Genomic DNA, 22,951 nt, shown 5'->3' on the forward strand with positions numbered 1-22,951 from the left:
GTGAATTAAGATGCAGCCGTGTACTAAATTGAATCTCTGTCTATCTTTTGCGGTGCTTGTGATTGCCTCTGCTTTTCACATGTCATTTTAGTCTTCACCAAATAGATTTTTTTTTAGCTTTTGCACAAAACTGAAGTACTGTATTAAAGCAGAAGCCTTTGGGGCACGCCATAGGTTTTTCCTTTTGGAAAATAAATAATAGTAAAATTTAATTACTGTGCCTACGGCTTAAGTAAAGTTTTGGTTCCTCTATCCAAAGTCCAGTTTCCTACTTAGTGGTTAAAGCTCCGGTATATTTTGCAGGCAGTGTACCGTTACATGCTAGACTTTGGTGAAGGAAAATAGGAAATAATTCACTCTGGCTTGAAAAGGGTGGGGATTTCTTTGTTTCTTTTTATATTTATTCAGGAAAAGCTGACAATCGTCCCACATTAATGAACAACACCATCAATCACAGTGCTGACAATGAGCGGAAAAGCGAGGTAGATGTCAGACTGACGGCATATTGCTTTTTTCAGCTAGGCCAGGGCTGTTTATAGCACTTTTCACTGGCAAAACTCTAGCTGCAGCTAGACAGGAATAGAAAGCAGAATCAGAAATTGCGTGCGGAAAGTTGCTGCTGTGCTTTGTAATTCAAAATGAGCACTGAAATCCAGCCACTACAGCACCGATTTCGAGGTTTTGCTGTGTAAGGTGGCCTTTTTCTTCCTGCCTCCTGGTGAGAAGCTGATGCTCCTTGCTTCATAGTCAAGAGGCAGCTTGATGGAGGGCTGCAGCACCTCACAGATGGAGCAGAGGTGAAAATGTAACTTGGATTATGGTCCAATCTCTCCTTGGAGTCTCCTGCTCTGCAAAGGCAGAAAATCCCTTGTCCCCTTGCCATGGGACAATTTATCCTCCCCGTGGAAGCTGTCAGGTTACTCCTAGGGTAGGGGCAGTGGGAGAGAGAGGTTTCCTGCCCATCCCCACCACGCGATGCTTGAAGGATGGAGGGATGTGGATGCCCAAAGCCAACCGGGAGTGCACTGTGGGAACCAAACCACAGTGGAAATGAAAGTGGTGACCTAAGGCAGAAGGAGAGCATTCTGTCCGTTGCCCAATCTGTCAGCTCATCATCATCCTCATTTGCCCGGTCCTGGAGGTGGTGCTGCATGGCTGGTGCTGCATGGAGCTGAATCAAGCCCCATTTCTTTATAGAAATGACTGTGTTATTGGAAATCACTTGAGTCACTGCCCTGCTGCATGGCCTTGGGCAAGTCATTTCCCCTCTCTGTGCCACTGTTTCAGCCCTCACCCTGCATTTGTCTGGTGGCTATAAGCTGTAGGATCATCAGGGCAGAGCTCTGCACATGGGCATGAACGCAAGACAATACAGAGGCTTCTGTCTTAAGAATGGGAGAAGGGAGTGGTGAATACAAATAAAAGAAATGTTTCAGTCATTTTGACTTTGAGAATTTCATAAGAAAACAGTTTTGCCTACTTCTCTGCTGATGTGTGGGAAAACTTCTACTGAACTTTTTCATTTTTGAAACATCTGAGGGTTTTGAGTTTCCCTTAATTGTCTCTTTCCCACCCTCACTCAGCACAGAGAAAGAGGAGGAAAATGGGGAAAAATGATTAAACTTAAAAAATAATGTCGGAGGGCGTCTGATCTTAATGTTTCCTTTTAATGCTTTGGAACTTTCCAAAGACGAGGAAGTCATGAAAAGTTGGAGCAGCAATTAAAAACAAATAAAAAATAATAATAAAAAAAGAAAAAATCCCATAGAAGGGTTTTCATGGAAGGCTCTGAAGCTTCAGGATCTTTAAATAGGAGATTTTTACAGCTGTTTCCCTTCCTCTGTATTTTCAGTGGTAGAGTTTAACACAACCTCAGGGTAGGAGGTGCCTCCTGTGACCAGAGCGTCCCAGCAGGGAATGCTGCAGTCCAGCTGGGCAGATCTCAGCCCAGTGTATCTCCATTACTAAAAACCTTACAGCCTTGCACGGCGGTATCGGATACCCTCTGCCACATGAGGTGCGGATGGTGCCTGCGTGAGGGCTCACATCCCCAAACCCAATGCTCCTTCACCCTGTGAGCTGTATCCATTGCTCTAGTGAGCTCCATCACTCTGTTGGCTGTGTCCTGAGACACAAAGCTTTTTTTTTTTAATTTATTTTTTTAAATGTTGTTGTGCAGAGTGATGCTGCCTTGCAGCAGCATCACAGATGTGGAGCCTGGCTGCAGGGCAAGAGCTGCAGTGGGATGGATGCACCATAGTAGGGTGTAAGAGGGTGGAAATACTGACTGTGCTGAACTTAGGAAAACAGCCACCCTCACATCTCCTTCATCCTCTGAAACAAATGAAAGCTGGGCTGATAAAATTCATGATGCTATTCCCAGCTGTTTTGTTTAAAGGAAAGTTTCCTTACGTGCAAACTAACTGAAAACTAGAGATGTAATTGCTACAAAATGTAATAGTATCTAGCGAAAATTACAGCTACTCCATGAAATATATATTTTCTCAGCATCAGCATAAAAGAAAGAACATTCTCATCCAGAAATGGTATGTAAATAAATAAACTCTAATTGGTTTGACAATGCCCCTTTTCCTGGCAGTGCCAAGAATCCTAGCATTGTAATTACACAGTTCTGGGCAGACATGTGGTTTCCATTAAGAAAGACTTGTGATTGACTGAGTTCATGAGGCATGTCAGAAAAAACACATCAGTGTCTTTATAAAATGAAAAGAAATAGATCCAAACTTCCAACTTCATGAGAAATGTGCATTTGTAAATTGTCTGAATGCAGCACAAGAAGTAGAAGTAAAACAAGTCGCTATCAGGAAAACTTGCCAAATCCGTGTTGGAATGTAAACTTAAGCAACTAAACGCACCTACCTGTATTTTTTGTAAAGAGAAGGAACTTGTTCTTGCTTTTAAATTCTTCCCAACCGCTTCTTTTCCCCTGTTTCTATTCAGCTTTGCAGTAATTGAGAATGCATCCAATAAAAGTGAAAATGATATTCTAACACATGTTGTTTCACCTCCATCACAAAGAGCACTTAGAGCTAAGAAAGAAGCTTTAAGAGCAAAAAGAGGCACGCAGTTATTTTGCTGTAAGGGAGGAAATCAGCCTTGTTAGGTAAGGGAAAATTTTATCTGAGAGTATTTTCAACTAAAATTCTAATGACTTGTTTTAATCACTTAAAGCGACTAAAATGTTGGATAGTTTATTTTCTGCCTTAGCATAAATACTTTCAAAATGACAAACATTTTAGGATGCTGCCAAATACTGTCATCTCTTGGCAACCTTAACATTTTATGCTAGATGTATTTTTCTTGACAACAAAACAATTCTGTCTGTTTCTCCTCTTCCCCCTCCTTGAAAGACACCAGTGGCAAACAGAGGGTGTTTTTTAACTGGATTATATCCACGATGACTCGCTTGTGTATCAATACAGATTCAGAGTGTAGTGAATTTTTGAAGAGGACTTTGAGGGTCACTGGCTGCGCCCTTCTACTATTGTGCAAAGTAAGATCTCTTTCTTGACCTTTCCCAATTAAAAGAAAAACGGAGTTTTTGGTGACAAGGAGCATTGCATTTATGGCTAGGTCAGTGCCCATGGAGCTGTCCCACGTGTGACTCACTGCTCTGCCACAGGCTTCTGGCACGGATGCAGACAAGCCATGGAGTCTGTTTGTGCCTCCACCTCATTGCTCTGAGGTTCAAAGCCACTAATCACTGTGAAGTGCTGCATGGCGTGGTGGTGAGGAGCAGAGAAATACCTAGAAAGATACGCAAAGTCTAGCAAGTGATTTAAATTGCACGCCGTGTCTGCTAAGGTTTTTAATACTTTTTAAAGTTGTCCAAATACTTTTAAACTTTTTAATCCCGTTTAAACTCTTAAGAAACGTGAATGAACAGCAGAGACTGTTCTGTTCAGGTAACTCTAGACAATATTGCCAAGGAAAAAATGCAGTCTAACCCATTGAAATATGAGATGGGAGCTGAGTCATATACACACAAATTTCTTAATGTTTTAGAAAGGCTTAGCAGGTCAAGATGTAGGATATTTTAAAAGTTCATGTGGCAGAATTACTTGTAGGAGAACAAGTGGATCTTCTGGCTCAGGACAAAGAGCATCCGATCGCATGCAGACCACTTCAGAGCTAGGTCAGTATGTCAGTGGGCAACTCCAGCTTATCTCTTGTTCTCTGGAGTTAATTTAGAAAAGAGAATTACTTAGATCGTTCTCTTTGGAGTTGTCACTCCGAAAAGCCCAGCACCTGGATGTAAGGGCTCGCCTGTCACCTTTGACAAAGCAGCCACTGGTATTAAATTTTCTTGCAGCAGAGAAACCTTTCTGGCAGCAGTGACTTTTACAATGTATTTTAGGAAATGGCGGGAGCCACATTCTCCATTTTGAAGTGGGTCCTTGTAGCAGAATTGCTGAGTCACAGCCTGAACAGTGATTGAGCACCTGGTGGGAAGGAAGGGCCAGGCCAGGGAGCTCAGGTGCATGGAATGCAGCTGAATGATTGCAAGGGGTGGAGGATCCAGCCCTTCTCAGACCTCATTTAAGGGTTGGCAGTGGAGGTGGGGGTGTTTTGTTGGAGATCTCTGCTTAGCTGAGGCCTTCTAAGGGTAAGGAGATTTTTTTTTATTATTTTTATTCCTTGGTTTTTGTGTTTATAGCTTCTGTGTTTGGGTACATTCTCATTTGCTGCAGCCTTGGAACTTTGGTATTCTGCTATCGTTGCTGTGCTTTCTCTTGTTGTGTTATGGTGCTACAGTCCTCTAAAATGAACTTCTCAGAGAGGACGAACTGCAGACTTCCTTAAATGACTGCATACCATGATAATCCATGTTTACTTGTAGGCTTCTGTTCACGTGTATGCTATATTGGTAATTGCTTTGGGGAATATCTTTTTAGGTAGCGTGCTTGGGGAGATGATGGTCTGCAGAGGATGTATGCAAATTTTGGAGGTCCACACTTAAGTTTCCAGTCTTGGTACTGAATTCATAAATCATGGCAATCTGCACGGAATACTGAAATACATCTGTGGTTTGTCACCTCACCCAAGAAGCAACCAAAGGGGCATTTCTATATTTCTGTTCGCTTTATTCCTTGGAATGGACCCTGAGTTTTAAAGCATGTGGTCAGTGTGAAAGCATATTGGAAAAAATCCCCATTTTCAGTTTCTAAGAGGCAAATGATAGCACTGTGGGGGCCCAAAGGAGGTGGGGAGGTTTTGAGAACCTGTTACTAGCAGAATATCTCTTCATCTTAACACGATGACCAGTTTCTGGAGCCTTTGTATGTTTAATTAAAAATTCTTTTTATGGAGAGAATATTTCGTTCATAGCTTCTCATAGCAGAGTTTCATTATACTGTGCTTTTCTGCTCTGTATATAGTAATAGTATTAGTGATCAGCCCTATTAGCAAGGTTTCAAAGAACAATTGTGTCTCTATAAAGCATTGGTATAACAGTTAAAAATAAAACTTCCAGACCGATTACAAAATCAGCACCACACTGATGGCAAGAGAAGCTCGCTTTGCTGGAGCCTGATTTTTGCTGTGAATCTGCCGCCTTGGTTTTGGGGTTGGGAGGATGTAAGGGCATTGGACTCTGCTGAGGTAGCTCACACTTTGAAAACATGATTTTTTTTATTTTTTTTTTTTCCCCCTGAAGTTCAGTTTGATGTGAATGATATTGTGGCTTCATCCTCTGTTTCTTTAGGTTTGGTGCCAACCCCCTGCTGTTGGGGCTTGGTGGCCAGGGCTGGTCTCACACACAGCTGAGTGCAGTCTTCTATTCAGTGCCCAGCACATGAGCACTCCCGTTGAGGTCAACGAGGGTGCAAGGGGAATGAATGAGAGTCTTTGTATTTTCTCTGTGTACAGGCATTTTGTGACAAAGTGGGGCTTATGGGTGGCGATAGCAGAGGGAGAACCTTTTTGCTTCATCTGCAATCAAGGCCCTTAAGCTCTGCCATATGGACAGAAGGGAGAGGAAAGGGGGTTTGCTGACGTGAAATGGGGGATAACTCACAATCACTGGCAGGAATCTGGCAATCCTCACTCTTGTTAGAAGCTTCACACGGCTTTTGGGAGTAGCTGCCATGAGAGGCAGCGCATCCCCCTGGGAGCTCCTCCATGCAGAGCTGCCTGGAGCTGTGAGCTGTGATCCAGGATTTCCACCCTGAGAAGCTGCAGGGGGTGGCTGCTGATGCCAGACAGCTGTGTGGCTGCTGATCCAGCTGCACTGCATTTGGGGAGAAGAAATTTAGGAGTCAGGGTGGGCTTTTAACAGCATTGGTTGGGGCTGAGATTCTCTGTGCACCTTCCAGCATCTCTTTACTGGGTGGCTGCACCTCTGCTGAGCTGAAGCTGCTCCTTGGCCTGTTGACAGCTCTGGAAATGGTCACTAAGATGTTAAATGCTGTGTTAGTGAGTAACCCAGTGCCAAATTCACCAACATACGAAGATCTTAGCTGCTCTGCGGAGCTGGTTTCCCATGGCTTTGGAAGGGAAGTTAAGCATCTAAACCAGAGTTTAGGTGTCCAAATACCTTTGTCGATCTTGGCTCAAAGTGAGTCACTTAGGCGGTTTTGAGTATGATATCCATAATGTATCACTTTGCTGCTTGTTTAAATATTTATGGAGAAGGCTCGGGGCGAGGCAAGGGGATGATCAGGCTGACTGTAAAGTGAGAGAGGACATCAGGCTCTGTCTGATGTCACTGTAGATGAGTCACTTCTCCATATTAAGGCTAATCTTACAGTGGCTTATGAGCCTTCGCAGTTTAAAAGGAACACTTTGAAAATATTTTTAAAGCCTTTAAAATGTCTGGGCAAGTTCAGCAGACAGCTTTTTTTTTTTTGCTCATCCTTTTTTTATTTTAATTACTGTTCAGCAGGGAACTGGACAGGAAAGGTTATCACCTGTTGGTCCTACCACCAGGAGCACGTGTTTGCTGATGAGAACACCTGAAGGGGAGGATTCAGGGTGCTAATGCTGCTGGAAATTCCTCCTTTGGGGTAAATAAGAAACTCCTGAGTTTGATGGAGGGAAGGAAAACCCCACAAACCCAACACATTTGAATGATGTGACATTTCTCTCCATGGTTTAACTCCACCTCTTTTTTTTTTTTAGATCCTGTGGTCCCTTTTCCTGAATGTCTCCACATTATTTCATCCCCTAATAATTAAACATGCTTTCAGAGGCTGTTGCAGATAGGTGATCCTCCAAGCTTACTGCTCGATCCCTTTACCTTTCTTCCTTTGCTCCCATCACTGCTCAGTCTGTACCACTTGCTGATACTGGAAGGAGGTTCCTCCAGGTGCAGCTGCCCTCTGTGTTAGTTTATGACAGTTTCAGGAGTGCTGTACAGTCAGTGACACTTTCAGGAAGGCTGATAAATGAATGTACCTTTTCAGAGAGTGCATTTATGTACTGAAAAACAGCTCGTGGCTCCTTCTGGCTGCTTTTTTTCTTTTTCTTTTAAACTTTCTATTTCCAGGAAATGTAACCAAGTAGGAGGCAAAGCGTTTTTGAGTGAAGCTGCCAAACAGAGCACTCGTTTTGTTTAACTACCTGCCTTGCAAAGCAATGATCTTACATTTAGAAAGAATTACAGTAGGGAATAGTGAGCAATGGGAATGTGGAGTCCAGGTCCATGTGCCTCTAAGAGTTACAGAAATCCTCTTGAGGTGAATGAGTTCTAATGCACATTGAGTTCAATTTTTAAAAACTATTTTGTGTTACTTTTTAATGCTTCAGCTCTTTCTGCTTTAATATTTTAAGTTGTGATTGTTTCCTGCCTGTTGGATTTCCCCCCCACTGCTTCAGCCACACCTTACAGCTTAATCCATCGCATTTCTTGTCCTCTGAGCAGCACTTCACAATAATAATAATAATAATAATAATAATAATAATAATAGCAGGGAATGCACCACCCCAAAATACATAGATTTTAAAACATTAAATGTGATACGTGAACCTAAAACCAAACTGATCTGTGTGCTGCTGTCAGTCTGTATGCTGCCTACAGTCTTTGCTCTTACAGAATGGAAGTAATACGGTATTTAGAATGGAAATGGAGATGCATTGGCACGCAGTACTTGACTTTGTTATTTCCTGGGAGAATCTGGAAGCATTACGATGCCTCTAATGTATGGGTATTCTAATAGCAATACATGCTGCAGTGATAATCTTCTGTACCAAAACAAATAATGTGTATTAAGAATACAGGAGTCAAAATTTTTTATGGTTGTTAGGTAAAGCGATTTTCAAATTAGTTTTTAATGAGTTCTAATATTTTAATACTGGGTGAATTTTCAAGTTAGAGGTGCTTTTTTAGTTTTTCTTTTTCTTGTTCTCTTAGACAGTGGGATCCAATATTACTTCATGGGATAACATTTAATTAAAATATACTAATTTATGTATTTGTTTATTAGTTTTATCCCTAAAGCAGCAAAAACCTCTGTGTGATTTTTATGAAAAATGTAAATGAGGACTTTGGCATCGCTAATAAAGTGGAATTAGCATATGTTTTTTCAAAAAATGGATTGTTTCACTTTAATAACATTTACAGTAATAACTTTAAAGGTGCTGCTTTGGTTGGGAGTGCTCTGAGCTCACAGTGATGCTCTGGAGGACCGGGTTTGATGCTGTGCTCCCCTGCTTGCTGTGGCACAGCACTGATTCACCCCATTGGTGGTGGACAGAGCGAGCAGCTGAGGTGGGATATGACTGCTCTGTGAATAACTGCATTTTCCTCATGTTCTTTTTGGCTTTATTAGGTTTTACCTGATAAGGTGAAAAATGCCAACCAAAAGTTTCCTCTTCTTGCACCTGAAGTAATAAGGGTAAAGCCAAAGCTTGTCCTGAAATGGACACATTTTCCATTGAAATTTATACAAATTTTGTTTGAGAAAGGATCATTAAGATTGGACTTCAAATTTTTATGCTGTGATATAATGTATCGGTGCAAGATGAACAGAGTTGCTGGCAATCTGCAACGAGACTGTTTATGTTTGAGCAGAATTGTTGTTTTAGTCAGAAGTATTTTTACAGCACACGGTGTCAGCATGGCTGAGCTTGGAGGTGTGTATGCTGGACTTCCAGAGACCCATCTAGGTGCTTATTGCTTGCTGGGGACTCCTGATACCCACAGATCTGAAAGAAAAGCAGCTTCCTGTCCTTCTGTCTGACTCCCAAGCCCTTGTCTGTTCCTTAGCCTGCTTGCAGAAATAATGAAATTGAAATACAGGAAGGCAAAGAGTTTCAGAAAGGTTTTGAGAGACTGATGCTGAGCATTGCTGCTGGAGGTGAAATATGAAAGCTCCCGTGGAGTTATGGGGACTTCAGCAGTGGGAGCGCTGGCCTCCACAGGCATGGCCATGTCTCCATCGTGAACACCTTCAGGGGGTTAGGAGGGTGCTATCCACGTGAGGCTGTGCATCTTCCCTATGGAAAAAACTCTTCAAAGCCCTGGCCCCTTCCTTCCTATCCATTTCCTGTCGCTGATGTAGATTCACACTTAGATTCATGGAATTATTAACATTGGAAGGACCAGTAAGATCAGTTAGTCCAACCATCATCCCATCACCACCATGCCTGCACTTCACTCTTGTGCCATGGCTACTTGCTAACTGCGCATAAAGATGTTTTCTGGGGGTAAATGGTGAGTTTTGCACAGAAGATGCTCAGGGGGTTTCAGAGCTTCACTCAAGTCACTACCGACAAAGGATGTACCCATGTGTGCTTGTGTAAGATTGTTATGAAACAGAATCATTGAATGGCTTGGGTTGGAAGGGACCTCAAAGGCCAGCTAGTTCCTGCTGCAGGCAGGTTGCCAACTGCCATGTTGAGCGCTAGCACAGGTTGCCCAGGGTCCCATCCAGCCTGGCATGGAGCACCTACAGGGATGTGGTTTCTTCTGTACCAACCCAGCACAGCAATTGTGGTGCTGGCTGGTGAGGTGGCTTGCTTCTCATTCACAGCAGTGCTGCAGAATATAACCCTGCTTTTTTCATTGTTATTGCTGTTTTCTCTTTCCCCTCTCTTTTTTTTTTTTTTTGGTCAATTATCCACGTCATCACAATGTTTTAATGAGGAAATCCCGACTGCGGGAAGGTCAGGAGATGAAAAGCAGAACCGATTTTAAAAATAACGCCTGGTTTTACTGTGCAGCCAACTCCCAATGCGTTTGGAGATGAAAGAGAAGGGAAAGCTTCACAGCATTTAAGCAATAAAAGTGCTACAAGGAAAAGCTCTTTCATATTCTTTGGCTGGCATAACAGGGTATGCCATACAGGGGGGGAAAGCAAACAATTTCTTCAAAGCAGTGGAGGATGTAAAAAGTAGCATGGGCAGAATCGATACTGGCCATGTATATACATGAGACTTTGGTACATGTACTCATAAGCAGATGTAGGGCCCGATTCTTCAGGCGTGTTATGCAAATGAGGGACTCTTTTATCATTAACAGTTGAGATAATCATAAATTGGACTGATTAAGCACATGGTTAAATCTGAGCAGGATTTAGTTTGCATACTTATTCCTGTATTCCTATATAAGCCAGTACTCCATCAGCGTGAAAACAAATTACCCTAATGTGACATTAATATCTATTTGCTACCATCTGCGATCTTTTAAAATGGTATTTAATTTCTTAATATTCTGAGACTTCTTTTCTTAAAAATTTCATGTATCCCTAAAAAAAAAAAAAAGTCTCGTCTAAGTCACAAATGCATCCTTTTTCTCATGTATATTTGATACCAGGCTCCAGTCTAATCTGATAAAGTGCACTTTGCCTGTGGTGTCTTACAATAAGCTGGCTGCATTAGTGCCGGGAAAAATCAATACCGATTTATAATTTACCATCGCAAAAACCTATCACTTTTTATGACCCTCCATCCTGGCTCATTAATATTACATTAAAACGCACACACACACCACTGCAACAGGGCGAGATCGTAAGCTTGTCAGGTTTGCAGTCATAAAGAAAGCTTTAATTGGTCTTAGTTTGGGAATTCAGCGTTAGATTTTGTTTATTTGCTTGATTATTGTTTGGAAGAAAATATTCCTGACTTCTGGTGGATTTTAAAAGTGCATCCTGGTAATGCACTGATTTCTCAGCCATCTCCTTTCAGTTTTCTTTTAAATTTATTCTTTTCCTGTATGAGGGCATGGCTTTTGAATAATGACTTTCCCCTTAAAACTTCAGCAAGATTGGGTAAATCACAGAGAGGCGTAAATGGGTTGGATGTTACCTTCTCCAGTCAGGAGTGCAAATCTGTCATGGCTGGATGTTTGTTTGTTGGCTTTTCATCAGAGTTCTAGATGACCACTTTGGGGCAAAACATAGAAATCAAATCAGTGTATGTTACGTTGCTTGCCTGTCTTATACAATGCTCACCTTCCCCAGCTGGTGGTGTTCAGCTGTGTGCTGTTGGCACCAGTGGCCATTGGGTCTCCAGCTGAGATCAGTGCACCCAGTAACTTCCTCTCGCTGGTGTGTGTTGAGATCTGTGAGATGCAGAACTAAGAGTGAGTTCCTTTTATTTTTACATATTTTAGAAACAAAAAAAAAAATTCACCAAAATAAATCAAAACCCAAAGCAATACTTCACCTCTCCCCCCTCCCCCCCACAAAGTAAATTAAAATAGTTTGATAATTGTATGTTTTACATTACACTGGCACTGGCTATAGGGAGTTATGGAACTCCCTACATCTAAATTCTTACCAGATAGCGTCAAAAATAATGATGTTGGTGTTTATGTTGACGCTGGAAAGGTGTTCCTTGTTTATTTCGTATTATTCCCAGGGATTCTTTTTTTTTCTTCTTGTTAATATCATGGAGATTCCACCCTAACGACGTGGCTCGCTTTTCTTGCAGGATAAAAGGTGAAGGAATAAATAGGTAAACGCTGTGTTAACAAATGGAAATAAATAAATAAAAAACAAAAAAATTGGGAATTCAGTGTGTTCTCAAGTGTGCAGTAGATCCACACCATGCAGCAAGTACATGTCGTGATTGGGTTTTTAAAAGACGTTCGCCTCCCCACTGACTGACAGGGCCTATTGATTTTTTAGGTTTCTGCCGTCATCAGTTTTCAGCCTCGCAGCGGCCATATGTCGAGGTCAGGGCACGCGGGGGCTCAGGCAGGCAGCCTTCGCCACAGCCAAAAGTGAAGGGCCGCTGAAAGAAAATCAATCATGTCATAAGTGGGAAGCATCAAAAATTTTCCCCCTGTATGGCTGAGGCCCATCAGGCTGTCTCCACTCGGCAGCGAAGGTTAGGCATCTGTCAAGCCAGGCTAGGTGAAAAGTATTAGAAATGCCAGTTAACCCGTGGTACGGCGGAGTGCAGCCGTGCTTCCCTGCCTTTGTCTGCCTGGTCTGTATGACAAGGTTAGCACTTGGACTTAATTTTTGAGACCAGGGAGCCTCCCCATCTGGGCTAATCTGCAGGATGCGCTACGCGGGCTCCACGTTGGCAACTGGTGGCACACACGTGGGTGTTTTGCTGTATTCTGGGCAGCCAGCATGCTCCTGTGTTCCTGAGGTCCCCAGATGTGCTTCTGAAATGAAGCATCCCCGGGAGCAGGGTGTCCAGGTTTTTCTTTTTCTATCTTTTTTCCTTTTTTAATGATCAATGTTTGCCCCTCTGCTGATCTGGATTTTGCTCAACTCATTTCAGAATATCTTCACTGAATTGACAGTAAATATTTCCATTGTTCCACTAATTGGGGAAAATATATTTCATGCACTCTGTGAAAGTATACTGCTGTGCTGTATGATTTTAATCTTTCTCCGCCTTGTTCCATTTAAAATCCATACAATTAGATTGTGCAATTATGCTAAATAATCGATCTTCTGTATCTTGTTTGCCACTTACATGATGCCTCTTGCAGAGAGGAAAACATATCTGAGTACCTCCACTAAATTTGAAATACTGATTTAGTAATACACTGGGATATTTAAGATTAGGTTGGCCATCTTTCAAGCATTCTGATTGCTGATCATGTGCCCTGAGGAACATTGCAGTAGGCTATGGATAATAGAGCGCGTGTGGATTTATTGTTAAGCAATTAAGCAAAAAGAAAAAAAAAACACAACGAACTTATCAGTAGAAAAAGGGGAGCACAGCCCCAGTACTCTAATTCTGCAGGAAGAGCAGCGCTAGTGTGAGTAAAGGGAGATTTGCTCAATTAAAAGCAAAACAGAAAAAGCCCCGCGCAAACATATTCTCTTCATTTGAGAGCAGTTATACATCAGAGCCACGTGCCAGCCTTGTTGACGTTGCTGAACGGATATCTCTTTTCAGTGAGTGCTGCTGGAGGGGGGTGGGGATGGGAATGGGACCCAGCATCGCGCTGCAGCTTTGCCACTTCAGAATTGACTTCTGCTGCCTGACCTGAGATGTATACTTCCTAATAAATGTTTTAGCTTTCTATGCTCCAATGATTACACTCTCCATTGAATACAGATAAAAAGACAAAATGTTTCTTTAATCAGCACTGTGATGTGAGACCGTTAAGGTAATAGTGCTTGAAACTATTAGAATCTCAAAGATATTGACTGGCTTGCTTTTGGCGTTGCAATTATAATTACGTTTTTAGGCTGCATTATATGGCTTTATAGTAGTTATTCTAATACAGAAGGCTAGTCTGACCAGAGTTGTAACTGGGGAAGATGTGTAGGGGAAGAAATGTTGCAGTCTGAGCTGTAGGTGTAGCTAGAAGATGACCTAATTGGGACTGATATAATTTGGTTTGAAAGTGTGTAAGGAAATCCAGGTCATCCCTCTGGAATCCACAGTGAATAAGCAGAGATAGATTTGAGGGGAAAAACCTTTGAAACCTTCCTCAAAGTGTATTTTAAGCTCTTGAAGCGTTATGGGGAAGACGGGTTACAAAAATCCTTTTGTGAATTTAAGGCAGATAGGCTGCTCCTGCCCAAAGAAGTCCCCCCTCTGCGGGTGCGTGCCCCCCTCCCTCCCCCTCAGTCCCTTGGAAGAGAACTCCACTGGGTTGCCAGGAGCAGAGCACTCTAAATCTCATTTGGAGTCCTGATGTCCTTGCTGGAGCGGTGGACTGCAGTCTGGAGGAGGCTGTGGGTGAGACATCTGTCCTGCAGCTCAGCCCCAGCCAGGGGAGTCAGCACTCCTCTGCTCCACCCAGCATGCAGCCCATCACTGGTCACCTCCTGGGATGTGGTGACAGGTGGATGTCTTTGGGGGAGCTCAGCTGGACCCTCTCATGAATGCATATTTGCAGTGGCTCCAGCATAGTGATTTCCATCAGTACACACCAGTAGGCATGTCCCCCTTACCAGTGGCAGTACGCTAATGCAAGGAGAGCATCCTCTTACTGCACTGAGCTATGGATGTCTGACTCGGAAGACAGCATAGCTTGCATAGGAAGTTCAAGAACTACCCTAATACTTCCTAAATCTATTTAAATGAGGATTAAAATAGTTTAAATGTGTTGCATTAGGCCCTTGCACTAGTTTATTCAAACTAATGTTCTCTGTAGTATCAGTTGGCTTTTATGGTAAGATTGGATTTGATGACATATTTATAACATGTGGCACAAACCAAGTTTTCTGGCTTCTAGTTAGTACTTCATTGCACATATTAAGGGAAAAAAAGTGTAAGCACACAAGCATGGTGATGATGGGTTGATGGTTGGACCACATGATCTTAGTCTTTTCAGCCTCCATGATCCTGTGATTCTGCCTTGCACTTTAGAATTGCTTTGAATTTGGTTTTGTGACAGCTGTGGCCACTTGGCATCTTGGGCATTTTGATTTCTGACTTTTCTGAGCAAAGTTGCTGGCCTCTGTGCTTCGTGTAGAGCCTCATTCACCTGTACAGAGCCAGCTGGCTCTTGACCCAGCGTTTTGTTTTCTTCCCTAGTGAGAGTTAAAATACTGAGATAACAGAAATCAAAACCAGTGTCCTGAAGCTGTCTGTTAGCACCAGCTGTGGTTTCTGGGATCTGTGGTATGTGTGTAGGTGGGTTTTTGCATGTGTGCATGTGCAAAATCTGCTATTTGCTGCAGGAATTTCTGTTCAGCAGCAACTGGTGGTTCTGTGTTCTGTGAGAGTCTTCATCCCTCCCATAACTTCCTCTTGGGGGTTTGTTGGAGTCTGCCTTTGAAGGCAAGGCAGTTAACATTCCTGGTGCTGTGCTTTGGTGGTATGAAGCACCACACAGTCATTATCATTATGATTATGAATGATGAGACAGAGAACGTTCCTCATCCCTTCGCTCTGACGTGGACAGGCCGCCTCTGATGGCCTGAGGTGGCTCTGCTGGCTGCGCCCTGCCGTGAGCGAGATGCTGGCCCTTCTTACTGCATCACATGGATCTTCGCTCCTCTTCCTCCTAAATCATTAGTCTGCAGTCCGGTGTGTGGGCTGTTTGCCTGACAGGCACAGGAGAAGGCTCAGACTGTCCCCACTATAGAAACTCCAGAGGCTGTTTTGCAAGGATTTACAGCGCTTACCCAGGGCAGCTGTCAGCCCTGCAGCTCCTGCTCACCCAAGGCGACCTTTTCATTTCTTTTATTTCCTCCTTAGCTGTTGTATTGCTGCACTCTGCAGGAGCAGCGCCTTCCCTTGAGCTGAGAAGTGACCCCTGCCCCATCCTGCCTGGCGATTTTGGGCTCCCCTTTGGTGCACCTGCTGCCCTGAGCTGTGTGGGCAGTCTCCCATCTTCTCTCTCTTTTCCATTTCCTTTCCTTCTGCCACTTCTGCTTCCTTTCCTCCTTTTTTCCTCTTACTCATTTTTGCCTGCTCCAAACTGCATTCAGCCTTATTAAAACAATAAATTCTAATAGCTCCATAGAAGGTGTTTAAGATCTCTTGGGCCAAAAAAACAAAAAACCAACAACCACCCAAGAAACCCCCCCCCCACTTTTTAACAAAAAAGACCCTGAATGCAGATTTACAAAATACATTTTGGAATGATTATGGCCTTTTTGGGCAAATAATGTTCATTTTAAACCATGTCTTCAAAACACTTTTATTTAAAACATTTTTAAAATGATTTTTTTTATAGCAGACAACGATGAGTTCTAAGGAGCCATTATGATTTATCAGGGAAATCACTTTTTAAAATTGTCTTTTAAATACACATTCTGGAGTTGTTGTGACTGTGATGCATTTCTAGCAGAGAGAATTTATTTCCTGTAATTATTTCCTTACCCTGCCTAACATGAAAGAAACAAACACTTCATTGCTTGTCTCCTTCTAAAACAAAATCATAGAATCATAGAGTTATTTGAGTTGGATGCAATGGTCTGTCTTAAATGGTTGAAAGCTTAGAAACTCTGCCTTTATGGTGGTCTTTGCTTTTCTAAAGTAGTTCATTATGAAGGACTGCTGATGGATAACTCTTTCCTCACCATGTTGCACGGCACCTGGGACCCCAGAGGAGCACTGAAGCCCTGATGTGTCAGACAGCCCACAGGCTGATGTGGGAGGGGTCCTGGCAACAGAAACTGCTCTGCATTCTGCTGGAGTTATAAAAGGGGCTGTAAGACCAAGGACATGAAGGGGGAAAAAAAAACCAAAACCAAACAAACAGGAAAGCCATGATTCATACAAGAACATCTCCTGGGAAGAGCTTATTTTCTTAGTTTACAAGCAGCTATCTATGAAATAATTGCTTATTATGTGATAGATTGGTGCAATAAAGCACAGGTACGTGCATATGAAGAGTTACTAACTGGGCTTACTGCACACTGAGATGCTTATGGTGTAACACATAAACAGGTTAAGTGCACATTCTTCTGAGAAGCAGTTTTTGTTGAGGACAATGAATGTTTGTAAAGCTACAGAAAATTATTCTTCCCCAAAATAAGTATTGATTGAACGGAACTGATGAGTGGTTGAGTAAGGATGCATGCAGGAAAATGGTAGAGCCAGAACATAAAGATTAATTAAAAATTAGGTACGTTTTTGTGGTTAGTGTAGGTGTGATTGCAAAACAACAGAAAGATGCCTGACATAATAGAGCTGCAGCACATATGCACATTGCCCTGCACTAGCTGCACAAACTTCAAAATAACCTGTTCATGGCCTTTTGGGGAACAAAATATGAAGGATGTAAACTTCCTGTGTAATCGAGAAGGTGTTTCCAAAATAAAGTTCAGTAAAGCTGTAGATGTGTATCAGGCACTGCAGGGCTATCTCAGTTTTATAAGCTAAACTGAATTGTTGTGCAGCACAGTGAGTTCCTTTGAAATAAATTTTCAGGTGAACTGACGTTAGATAATCTACAGTTCATGAATGGCATATTTGAGCAGTTCCCTTTGTGCTGGGTCAAGAATACAGAGCTCAGCCACTGGCTTTCATATTGGTCAGCTGGAAAATCAGTGTATGTTGCAAGGTATTCAGTCTGAAGAGAAGATGAAGCTTCAGAGAAGCCAAAAAGAGTATATGATGTTCTTCTAACACAGTAGGTCTTGGAAAAGTTTCATTGTGGTTGCAAGACTCGTCAATGGCCAAGTGCTTTGATGGTAACATCTTGATGGTTCTTCAAGGTAGAGGTTGCTGCACCAACACAGGCTTGAGGGTGCGTGCGTAAGTGTAGGCACCAGGAAAACCTGCAGAGAAGATATGGCATGGTAACAAATGCTCAGAGGGCTTCATTTGTCTGCTAGGTGGGCATAGGAAGAGATGGCAGCTGGCAAACTTCCTACAGTAATAGCTGCAGTGTTTGCTCTGTAATCCAGCACCCTGACCTCATCCTGGCACCAGCCCAATCCCACCCAGCCCAAGCAGGATGCTGTTGGCTGCAGCTCCTACCCGCAGGGTGGAAACTAGTAGCAGTGGAGGGCCTGGATCTGAGCGCACCAGTAGGTTTTCCCTGCACTAGGGGTTGACTTATGGTGTTGAAGGCTGAGCCTCAGCAAACGTGCTTACACAGAGCAGGGCTTCTTTCAGTCTATGCCAACTCTGCTTCTGGGGCTGTGGGATTCATTTAAACTGGTATCAAGGGAGGAGGCACCTCTGTGGGGTCGTAGGACCTGTGATGGTGTTTTTCGTTGTACGTTTCAGCCCCCCAAAAGCCTCTCACTGGGGATGAACAAACAGATTTCACCAACTGAGTTCTCCCTTCCTGCAGGATCTTGGGGGGAGGCAGCAGCCCAACCTTGTAGCTTTTTATGAACCTTTTGGAGTTTCCATCATGCCAGCCTATTTGGGAAATGCTCTTGGAAGCAACTTCCTAAAATGCTGCACACATCACAGGCAGGGACTAGGAAAGCTGAAATGCAGTGCAGCCTCTCTCTGAAAGATGCGTTATGAACCATCCCACCCTTGCAGAATAAACTATCACAAAACAGTGTAAGACAGGTAATTAATAATTGTGCTAGTGACCTTGAAAATTAATATTGTTTGTTATTGCTGTGAACAAACTGAGTTTCCTTTCCTTATTATATTTTGTATGGTAATTTGGCATAAACACTCCTTTTCACATAATTTCCCCAGTTGACTTTTGTCTCCTTGGCAATTTCCGGCTTTAATAAAGAAAACCTAATTAAGAAGGAGCTGTTGATTGGTTTGCTAGTGTAATTAACACAGGTGATGCTAATGAGTTTCAATGAAACCAATGGTTTATAGGGAAAAATAAACAGAGTGGTGCTGCATATGGTGTGAGTGATATCTGCACTCTGGGAAGATGTTATTGTGATTTTCAGGCCTCATGTGAGTGGTTTGTGAAGGTGGGAGGGGGAGATAAAATGTTTTATAAGATTCATTAGCAGTGTTAGACCAAGTTGAATCAGCTTTGTGGCTTGGGTATATTAAAAAATCTGTTGTTTTCTGACCCCATTAGTAGCATGTAAAGTTTTGTCTTCCTGAGGGAAGGAAGAAATGTTAACTTTTGGCTGTTCTGTCTGTGTTAAGCTCGCAGTGTGATCAGAACGCCGAGCGGGGGTCACTTAGGAGTCACTCCTCTACCTGCTCACTCCCTGTGCAAAGCAGAAGTCTGTGCAAAAAGCTCTTAATTTTTGTCATTTCCTCTTTATCGCTTCTTGTTTTTTTTTTTTTTTTTTTTTTTTTTTTTTTTTTTTTTTCTTAAATATGTGGGACCAAATCTGCTCCTGTAGTAAAGTAAAATGTGAAACTTTTGGTACTGTAGGAATGTGCCGTGGGGGGGGTTCAGAACTTCTGCTACCGTTCCTGTGCTGCGATTTCTTAGGAGGAGCTGCTTATTTTTTATAATAACATTGGCAGTGTTTTATAGTTGGTCTGTGTTTCTAAGCAGCATTTGTTGATTCCTAATCTACGTAGCTTTCATTCTCCAAAGAAAAATAATCATCTTTTTTTGTATTTTAAAGGTATGCTCATTTGTTCATCTCAGTCCTTTCTGTGCATCTCCCTTTTGTTTTTTTCTTTTTTCCTTTTTTTTTCTTTTCATTTATGTCTCATTTTTCATCATGATGTAGTTAATTCTTTTTTTTTTCAGCTTGTGCTACACTTTGTCTTGTCTATTGCTATGTGACAGAAAAGCCAGAGACATTCCATGTCTGGCAGTACACCTCCAGGGACATCTTTTGAACTCTCATAATTTGTATTTATTGCCACCCACTTTGTAAGTTCACAGTTTAATTTGCCAGCAGTGGCAGTGTTAGGCCGACACAGTAAAACAAGATAACGTTAAAATGTCAGAACGAGAGGGGGCATGAATGATGCATTACCCACTGCTAGAACTTGCACTTGTCATGCCTTTCCACCAAAGTGATGTTAACTACCTTTTGAGAGCCTTATCTGACTGGTATTACTCAGAAATAGGATCATTAGTTCACTGCTCTGATTAGAAGGTTGCTATGGTTGATTAACTCTTCTGGAACTGGGATCACGGTGGGAACATAACATGAATCACATTGGATTATGCATCTAGAACTAATTTTATAATTATTTCTTGCATTTATATATAGTTGTTTACATGTGTATTTCTTTGATTCACTCCTGGGCTGACAGAACTGAGGATAGAGGGGAAATTTTAACTCTATTTTAAAGGAAACCTTTAAGGTACCTTTCAGTTGAGCTGCTTCTCCTTCAGCATAGCATGTTAATGGCGACCTATTATGCAAATTACTATAAAATCAGGAAAAACTGCAATTTGATGTGGTTTCTAGAGTTGCACAGATAGTGTTAGTTAAAGCCTCAGTGAAGAATGACAGTCAAACTCAGATTTCCATGTGGGGTGAAGAAGGATGCATTACTCACTGCTGTTGTGGGGCAGTGGAGAAGCCAGCCAGGGCATCAGGGGGTCCCTCTAAATCGGACACCTGATGGATGATGCTGGTTCTCTTTCCTGCCTGCTTCTAAAATGCTTCCTTGAAAATGATTTGCTGAATTTGAAAAACGAGGGGAAATTAATGCACTGTAAAAAAATGTTTTTAAAAAATAATAAAACCCAAATGCTATGGCAATAGCCTCATAACTAAAGCAGGAATTCATTTCTGAATGTTGTTCCTTTGGCTTCTTCACTGTAGGGACTCCTTGCCCATTATGACTCCGGATACCTTAATGGACAAACTGCCATTAGTGTTATACTAAAAAAAAATAAGGTCTTTCTGATGTGGACATTAGCAAAGTTGCATTAGTAAGAATAATGTCTCTTAGCCCAGCAAGTACCTGTGCACGAGACAGCTCTCTGTAGTTTCTGTGCTTCCTCCTGTATGCCAACGGTTTTCTGGTTTGGTCTGTCTGATGCAGGCGATTTCAGACTGAGCTCTGGCAGTGCACCTACAGACCTGACTGAAATGCTTAATCCGCTCCTGATGTTATGCAAAGTGGCTCTGATCCAATTGTCTTTGTAGTTGAGGAGAGCTGGATCAGATCCTAAAAGATGAAGGGCCAGGATGGATACAATTTAATGGAGTGAGTAGCACAACTGATTCCTACAGTTACATATCTAAGTAAAATGAGGAGGCTTTGGATGAAAATTAGCTGAAAAATGCAGTTTGAAAAATACAATGACACTGTTGACAGGGACTTTGGAGAGCAGGCTTTGGCTGCTGAAGAAGAGATTTTGCTTTAATGATATAAAATAAAGATGTCTTTGTATGAGAAATACGTTCTAATGAGGTGGAGGCATCTTGAGACAGAACACACAGTTGCCTTCTGCTGTAGATTGTGTGCGGGTACGTTATAAGTCCAAATTTTACATCCCTTATTCAATTCTTCCTCAGACAGCGATGAAAGAATTACTCAGACTTTGGTCATGACTTCACGGGGACTGCTCACAAGAGGACAGATCTCAGAACAGATTCATGGTTTATAGCTGGGTGTTTTCATAGACAAGTTTCCACTACTGTCCTTTCCTTGCTGTGTTTAAAAGAGAACCTGTAGGTAGATTGTCAGCTGCTGGTTCTTTTCTGGCTACATCAAAATCAACCACAGTGTAAATCAATGTTGTGCGTCTGCAAAGAAGCTGGTGTTCTGCAGGGCTTGTCTTATTGAGGCGAGCTGAAGAGATGAACAAACAGCTTGAACTCCTACCTGTTGCTAAAACAAGCCCCAAAAGAACAAAGCCACAATTCAGGAGCGGTGCAGCACAGAGGCTTGTAACTGTCACACAGAGCAGGGATGGAGCACGGGTTGCTTTTACAGTCCTGGCACCTTTCGTTGGGAGGGTGATGTTGCTGTAGGATTCTTTCCATGGATTGAATGAGAGTATCTATGCCAGCTTATCTTTGCACGGAATTGAGTCTATGGTATGTGGTTTAGAAGTCTGATATTCTTATTAAGTTAAAAATAATAATTCATTATAGGTTCTCTTTAGCTTAAAAAAAAAAAAATCCCAGCTGCTTTTTGGAAATGGTGAAGTAAAGTCAGGTATCTGAAAAGACCTCTACTTTTATTAAAATTAAATGACTTTCTGCATGACGATCTTGCATATTAGATCTGTTTTATGTAAGGGCTGAGAAAAGGCTTTAAGGGCAGAGCTTGCATGTTAGGTTGACAAGAAAGGCCTTATGCTTTTCTCTCTATGGCAGGTTTTTCAGGGACCAGCAGCTCTGTCTGTCCTTGCAAAACCATTACTGCACCTGAATTCTCAAGTTGCTCACCAGTCCCTTTCTCAGTGCTGCCTTGTTGCTGCACCTCAAGTATTCTTGTGTAACGTGAGAAAGAAAGAGAACAAAAAACAAAGTACCACCAATTTTTGCCTACTTTTTTTTTTTTGCTGTGAGCCAAGGCTTTTGCAGCACCATTAGGATGTAGATTATCATATTTAAAACCTGTGATGACACCATTGTACCCATCTGAATGATTAATCTGCTCATTAAAAGAGTGCCGATGGGCTAGTCTAATTGGAACATGGATCTTCTTAAAGGACGTTGCAGGGTCGGGAATAGGAAATATTACTCATAACATAAAGTAGGGATTAATTATGCTACTAAATACTCCTGTGTGAAATTTACATATGGGTCTGGTCATTGGCAAGGGGTTAGGAAAAGTGTAAGCATCCCATTTTTATAACCTTAAAAACGTAGGTGGCACATTCGTGGCAAAGCTTAACCCCTTGTTATTTCAGAGGTGGGAACTGCTCAGATGCCATGGGAGGGGCAGGAACACACAGCTTCACTTCAATTAATCACCGCTGCATAAATTGCAATGCTTTTCCATGCGTGGGTCACAGCATTAGCTCTGGTACCTGTGCTGGTGTCCGTGTGGGTACCTTCACTGCTCAGAGGGCACAGTGGTGAGCACCCAGGCAGCAAAGCACAATGGATGCGTGCGTTCCCCACCCTTGGATCACGTCCTGGAATTGCACTGGCAGTGTGAGAGGTCTGGCTGCAGCCTCAACTTGGAAGCAGGATCCATCATTTGATTGCAGGAAATGGGCATTGTTGCTCCAGATGGTGATGGTAAATTTTGCTGCTTCTTGAGTAGTTTTTGGCAGCGGTGTTAGGCAGTATTATTTGGTTGC

General features: G+C 42.3%; 1 protein-coding gene and 1 long non-coding RNA gene across 8 annotated transcripts in view; both read left to right on the plus strand.

The window, feature by feature from the left end:
* EBF1 (EBF transcription factor 1) overlaps positions 1-22,951 on the plus strand; it is a 268,717-nt gene that overhangs the window by 69,689 nt on the left and 176,077 nt on the right. The window lies entirely within an intron of this gene.
* Positions 1,872-7,903, plus strand: LOC125700338 (uncharacterized). The gene is made up of 3 exons (XR_007379863.1): positions 1,872-4,627; positions 6,902-7,025; positions 7,141-7,903. It is a non-coding gene; the product is annotated as an uncharacterized LOC125700338 (long non-coding RNA).

The sequence above is a fragment of the Lagopus muta genome, chromosome 14 (assembly GCF_023343835.1).
Source record: "Lagopus muta isolate bLagMut1 chromosome 14, bLagMut1 primary, whole genome shotgun sequence".
Lineage (NCBI taxonomy): Eukaryota > Metazoa > Chordata > Aves > Galliformes > Phasianidae > Lagopus > Lagopus muta.